We start from the raw sequence: 7685 nt of genomic DNA on the forward strand, positions 1-7685 counted from the left end.
CCGGAACACATTAGGAAAATGTCTACCACTCGTACGATCCTGCAACACCACATGAGCTAGGTATCCCCAAGGTAAAGTACTAGGTTAAATGGAACCTTTATCAATCAATTCCTGCACACTGAATTTTCAATTCCTTTAACTCTGTAGGAACCAATCTATAACATAAAATCTGTACTTGGAGACAATTCAATAGTGAACACCATATCTCTGTCTGTATACTGCTGGAATACTTGATTCATCAAACCCATACAAGCAGCAAGCACAATGGAAAGTAACTAATTTCCTGTAGCAATCCACATTGGCACGATTAAACATAATAAGGATGCAACAATATAACATGTGAAATAAGGAATCAACCGGAGACCCTACAGCTGTCCTGTACAGTTAATTCTATAGCTCAATATCCAACCCAACCAGAGTCACCAACTGTGACCTGTACGGCACTACTCTGCACATAAATCGAAACTACCTGAAGTAGTCTGTACGAAAAGGATGGTGTAAGAATACGCTCTAGTGCTTCTCTCATCAACAGCTGTATAAATATCTAAAGTCACCTACAAGTCGGAACCACCTATAATGGTCTGTATGACATGTCGGAACCACCTCTCATGGTCTGTACGACATGCACTTACTTGGATCCAAGGTGAGCGTGTGGTGCGGGGTAAATAATATAAGCACTAACACCAAGGGTGCAGGTTATGACCTCTCAACACAATTCACATCATCAATAAATCATATGAACAATATAAACTCACCTGATACTCACCTGTGCGTCCACAGCACCATTTAACATATATACATCAAATACTAATTCACATATTTCATATAATATGCATGCATGGCATACTTTCTGGTTTTGATAAAGATTTGTGAATTGAGCTATTTGAAGATTTATATGCATATTATATACTATTGTTCTGGAAAAGTATACAGGTTTTACAGCGAGGGGTTAGAAATGTTATTAAATGAAATATTTTCGAAAAACTTTGTTTTACTGACCCACTCAATCTTGTTTGTTCGCCCCTTCAGGTTCTAGTTAGCAGTGTTGGTGGCTCACGAGGATTCCCACGGTGTTCTGACAGAATTCACAAAAGTAGGACTCACCCTCGGGTGTTACATCTTAGTAATTGTATCTTTAAAGCTTCCGAACTATGTAAATGGTTACGTCACTCTCACGTGACGGCCAGCATGCCCTCCTTCGGGACGGGGTGTGTTAAGCTGGGGGTAAATAATTACGCTCAAGTGCTATGATCACGTGAAGGCTGTGCGAAGAATCGCAAGTCACCTACGAGTTGAAACCACCTAATGTGGTATGTACGACAGGCTGGCACCTACCTTGAATCCAAGGTGAGCGTGTGGTGCAGAAGGTGAACAACCACGTGAAGACTAGGCCCTGTCCTCGAGCAAGAGCACTAACACCGGAGTGCAGGGCTATGAGCTCTAAATTCATCTAATATGGCATGTACGACTTACAGACAACTTATACGACAATGTCGGAGTTGCTTAAAACATAAATATAGTCATGCCATCACTCAATCGTTCCAAATAAAATGTAATCATAACCATGCATCCCACATTTCACAACGTATACTCACCTGAACTTATCTGTGCATGCTACGTTCACCTTCGTACTTTAAAGCATTCACAATAATTATGCTCAATAATATACTTATGGACATGCCCTGATGCAATCCAAAGCTTAACCAGATCGTAGTGCTTCCAAATATATATATATATATATATATATATATATATATATATATATATATATATATATATATATATATATATAATGTGGCGTAAAACGCACAATCTATAACACCCTACTCCCAAACTATTAATTGTCGGGAATAATTATCAGTGACAAGCTCAACTAAACACTAATTTGACTAACTATCAATACGTACGATTCTTTACTTTAATTTCTCGATCCTTCACACAATGATTTATGACCAACATCCAATCACTAAGTAATAAGGTTAAATCTCACATTTTCCACCAATGTCCCTCACATTGCACAATTTCCCAAACAAGGCTATTGTCTCAATTATTTAGTCTCATTTAAGGTATGGATGTATCTAACGTCTTGTTAGATTGCCTATGTATCCTAACAGGGATCAAGTCATTTGTAGTTCGCATTAGTACTTCAAGGCATTCACAATAATTATATGCAATAATCAATTTATAACCATTTGTGGAATTATCAATCATATATATATATATATATATATATATATATATATATATATATATGATAGAAAGGAAAAGACCCACTCACTTGAGATTCGCGCTACGACTCCCTAGCACGCAAATCGAGACATCACGAACCATCGTCCCCTAAAACAATTATCAAATCATATCTCAGAGTTCTTACCGATAGAATACATAATTTACGTAAAACACATCCCTACGTAATTCAATTCGGAAGATCTGCAGCACAGATTTCCGATCCGTTGCTTCCAAAGATACACATTATACTTCTAGAACAACATCCTAAAGTTCCATTACGATCTAACGGTCGGATCTCCGCCAATTGCCAAAACCAAATAGTGGTTAACCTTTTATTTTAGGGGTGTGCTATCCACACACCCTATTTTACTTCTCACACACCCTTAATAATTTTTGTCCGTTGATCTTCTTCAATTCATCCGATCCGACGGCCAAAAATTAAAAAGATGTGTGAGAAGTAAAATGGAATGTGTGGATATCACACCCTTTATTTTATGAACTTACAAATTCAATTCGGGAAGATTCGTAAATCGGAATCCCGATCCGTAAGTTCCTATGGTCCTCAAATATCACGTACTATAACATATTAAAGTTTGGTGACGATCCAACGGTCGGATCGTCGATTCATATCTTTACCCAGTAACGTATCCTAAAGAGTTTAGGTCCAAATGATCAACCTACGATATACAATTGCCAAAACTAAACTCAAGACATCTAATTTAGTCTAAGGATAACATTGACGGTCCTCTGGCCACGCGCCACTGCTGGTGGCGGTCGGTCGCCCCGACTCGCCGGAAAATCCAACTATTTCCAAAAATTACCAAATTTTATATAAATGAAGATCTCAATGATTAGAGTAACTTTTATACATGCGGCCAAGGCCAATTTGGCCTGGAAAAGCCTCAATTTCATGAAAATCCACCAGAACCCTAGGTTTGGGGGTGCTTTGATTCGTCCTCAAATCAACTCCGCCGCTCCAACCAATGATTAGGCATTGTTTCTAGGCTTAAGAGAAGTGTATTGGTGGTGGAAATTGAGAGAAATCATTGCAGAAATGGCGGATTGCCACCAAGAACACCATGGTCTCGCTGGTGCTCTTGCCACGAAACCAAGACCAAATCTTGTCCAATTTGTGCAGAAAATCGAAGAGGAATGATCGATGAGAAGTTCCCAAGTAGTGGACCGGTGCAATTCGCCAGAATTTGACCAGAGAAAGCACCGGATTTCATGCATTTCCGCCGGGTTGGGTACAGGTCATGGTGAACCCGGCGGTTCTCCTCCTCCTCTTCTTATCTCCTTTCCCTCCTTTCCCCCTTCTCTTGTTGGTCACCTCCTCCTCTCTCCTCTCCCCATTCGTCCAACCTCTTTCTCTCTTCTTTCTGATTGGGCAGTAGCCCTTTTTTTTTCCTTTTCTTTTTTCTCTTATTCCGTTCCCCCCTTCTTCTTTCTCTTCCTCTTCCTCTTTAAAAATAACTAAATGATAATTAAATATCAACATTATAAAAAATATAAATAGTGACTAAAACAAAAGTACTTCTCGAGTTTACAGTTCCGTAAAACTTTAACTGTAACCCAAAATCCTCTTCTGCTTGCACCTACGAGTCCGTAATGTCGAGTACTTCAGGAAAACGCTAAAGGATTAATTCATACACCTCACTATACGCTGATCAACGAAAGTCAATACCCTCGCCTCTAAGGGTATTTCCGTAAAATCATGTTTTTAAAATTAATAAAAATGTAAAATTTGGGACGGGTTGTCACACCTCGTGCTAAGTAGATATGAGAATATACATATAAGGCTTACAAGATTCACTCCCCTGGGCGATGTGGGATGTTACAATCCACCCCCTTAGGGGGCCCGACATACTCGTCGGCACACTTCCTACCAGGGATTAGCTCTGATACCAAATTCTCACATCCCAACCCGGGCCCCCACCACATCCTGGGCTCGACTCCACCATAGCACGATATTGTTCGCTTTGGGCCCCTGACCACGCCTTCACAGTTTTGTTTTTGGAAACTCACACGAGAACTTCCCAGTGGGTCACTCATCATGGAATTGCTCTCGCACGAACTCGCTTAACTTCGGAGTTCTAATGGAACCCAAAGCCAGTGAACTCCCAAAAAGCCTCGTGCTAGGTAAATATGAGAATATACATATAAGGTTTACAAAATCCACTCCCTGGGCGATGTGGGATGTTACATTAGGCATAAAGCATAAATATACCATATGTAATTTTTCTATCATTGATTAAATATACAATGTCACATGACGGTATATACATGGGTACAAACACAAATAAAATTTTAAAAACAATATGGGCACAAAAAGAAACTAATATATGGGTACAAATTAAAAATTAAAAAAAAGTTGGTACAAATTAAAAATAGGTACAAACTAAAAATATAAATATATGATAAAAAATTAGCCATAAATATAAATATACTAATTGTAACATTTTTAACACTAAAGGAATATATTTAAAAATAAAAATATTTTATTATTCAAATAATTAATGATGTTATTAATATCAAAGACCTTGATCAAAAATTAAAAATAAATAGGATTTTAATTAATAGAGTAGCAAAAAGAAGAATATGAACCTAATTTCTCCTTCTGCAAATGTAACATTGACTGCACATGAGGGAGAATCTAAACAAATACCCTATCATCAATCGTCTGCCCCTCGAATTTTATAAAGGTGTGACAAACAACGAGCAGTTCCATCAGACATCATGCTATCTACCCTTTCATACTTCTTATAATTTGCTTTAAAGGCCTCGCTTTGCAAGCTTCTCTTCTTTCTCCAGCTGTTTCTTGAGCTAAAAAACTTCTACAGTATGCTTTCCATGTCGTTCCTTCATTTTCCTTGCCACTTCAAAGTTAGGATCTTCTGGTTCCAACCAATGACACTACATCTGTCTTCTAGGCATAGTAGGGCGCTCATCAAACATGTTGGCCGCAGCAGAAAGTGCCCTCACAAGCCTTGGTATCCCCAAAATCATGAAACGGAATTCCGTTATCTCCTTGCCAATGACACTAGCTTCCTTCGGATTCTCCATCTCCACCAGTGCACAGTGTAGGACGTTCTTGATTCCAAGTTATAGAATTTTTCAGGTCAACGGGCCGAGGGTCCACTCCAATAACATCGATATTGTCCCCACTTAACCACCTACATAATCCTCAGGTGTGAGATTTTATCACAAAATGTCTTGGTATTAGTTAGAATGAGGTAATTCTATTTAAAGTGATTTCTCTCTTCCTTCTTGGCCGATGTGGGACAATGGGTGTTCCAACACAAGTAATTTGGAATGAACTGAACACTTTTCACAGTCCCAAACTGAGAAAGTGCAGTTTTCACAATAGATTCGGTGACCTGGGGTGAGATGTTATCAAGGTAAACAGTTCGTTTAACCTTCTCCTCAAATGCAGCATACTCAAATTTTGAAGTCCTCATATAACACAATGCGTCGAAATCTAACAAGAAACATATTTCGAAAAGTGAGCCCAATTTTACAAAGTAAGTCAAGATTTCAATTCAAAACAATTATAAAGAACATCGAACATTAGCGGTCCCAACTTTTGTCAAAATTCAAACAACTACAACATTCCTAACAACAACAGCAGCAACAACAACATAACAAAGCCTTATCCCTGTGTGAACCCTACAACATTCCTAAACCCCAGCAAAAATTACTGACTATATATATGTCCCTTGTGAGAAATCTGCAAGGAATTGATGAAAATAAACACATTATTATACACCATTGCACCCAAGAACAAGTTAGATATTGGAATCATGCTCATTACCTTTGAAAATGACTAGTTTACAGATTGCATAGTTAGACTACAAGATATCCCACTCAATTGGAAAATCGAAACAATCTTTAACATTATGAAGAAGTTTCTATTTTGTAAACAACTTTCTCTAAATGTAATAAATGGGTTCACAATAGGTATCATCTTATTGCAAGAAACTAATCTAATTGCAGAATTTACCTCAGCAAATAGCAACTCAGTGAGTCTCAGCAGTAGCAGAAATTCAAAACCCCTAAATTGAACCAGAAATTATTACATTTTCTTCTTAGAACAACCCTCATCAAAACTGAAACTGAAAACCTCGAAATTGGATTCAGAAAAACCCCAAGTTTTCAAAACCCTAAAATCAGTTTTAAAACATTAAATTCAACATATGTATGTTAGGATCCTAGTTATTGGGTTTATATCTTTATGGTATTTTGTCTTATTTTTGTAGTAGTTGGCTTCATCCAACGGTTCTGAGGATAGAGATGTATTTTCATCTGGGAACTCCTCTGCTGGGGTTGTATATAAGTCTCCTTTCACCATTTGGGAAAGGCATGAATGAAAAGAATTGTTATTTTATTTCATACTTTAGCTACATTTTCCTTTTCTTCTCCATTCGTACGGAATGGGTCCTATCATCTGGTATCCAAAGTAGACCTGGCATCGTGTCGTGTTTTTCGTGTTCGTGTCGTTTTCATGTCATACCCGATATCTTAAAAGGTCGTGTCATGTAATACCTGTTAAAATAAACGGAAAAAATGACCTGACCCGAAATTGACCCAATAATATTAACAGGTAATATGATCCAACCCGTTACCCGTTAAGAAAAATATATTTTAAACCAATAAATAATCAAATGAAAAACATAATACTAAATAAGTATATACATACTATATTGTCACATCCAAAACATAAAAACGCATTTTTCTTTTAAGTATATTTTCACTTACCTAAAGTCTTTAATAGTTTTTTAATTAATGTAGAAGTGTAAAAAAATATAGAAAACATATATAAACACTTGTAATGACAAGCTTTACAACTTTCATGAAGAGCTTAACTTCGAAATTCACCACTATAATCATATCAATCATAGATCAAAATTTAACCGTTAATTGTTGTTTACATTTACGCTTCATTGTTCTCAACAAATTTTGTTTTTTTTTTTTTTCAGATTTTCTTTTTTGAAAACTTGATCTGTTAGAGGATGTAGGAAGATGAACGGTTTGGATCATTAATATTATATTAAGAGTTTTATGGTTAGTGAAAATAATGCTTAATGTTTATAAAGTTTCTATAAACTATATGACATCAACTCATATTTCAGTTAATCGTAAATATCAAAATGTGATATCAAAGATCTGAACCGTTCATCTTCTTACATCCGCCAGATGATCATGTTTTCAAAAAAGAAAATTTTAAAAATGAAATTCAGTAAGAAGAATAAAGCATAAATGACAATCGACGGTTAAATATAAATTTAAGGTTTATGAATTATAGTGTTAAATTTCGAAGCTGACCCCTTCATGAAATTTGTAAAGTTTGTCACTATAAGTGATTGTATTTTTATTTTTTTTACATTTTTTACACTTCTACAATAATTATTATTAATTTTATTAATTTTTCCCTCAAATAAAAAACATTATTCATGAAG

At 36.4% G+C, this 7685-nt stretch overlaps 1 pseudogene; it reads right to left on the reverse strand.

Moving 5' to 3' along the window:
* Nucleotides 1-4901: 4901 nt before the first annotated feature.
* LOC126607229 (uncharacterized) lies at nucleotides 4902-5687 on the reverse strand (annotated as a pseudogene).
* Nucleotides 5688-7685: the final 1998 nt, after the last annotated feature.

The sequence above is a fragment of the Malus sylvestris genome, chromosome 16 (assembly GCF_916048215.2).
Source record: "Malus sylvestris chromosome 16, drMalSylv7.2, whole genome shotgun sequence".
NCBI lineage: Eukaryota > Viridiplantae > Streptophyta > Magnoliopsida > Rosales > Rosaceae > Malus > Malus sylvestris.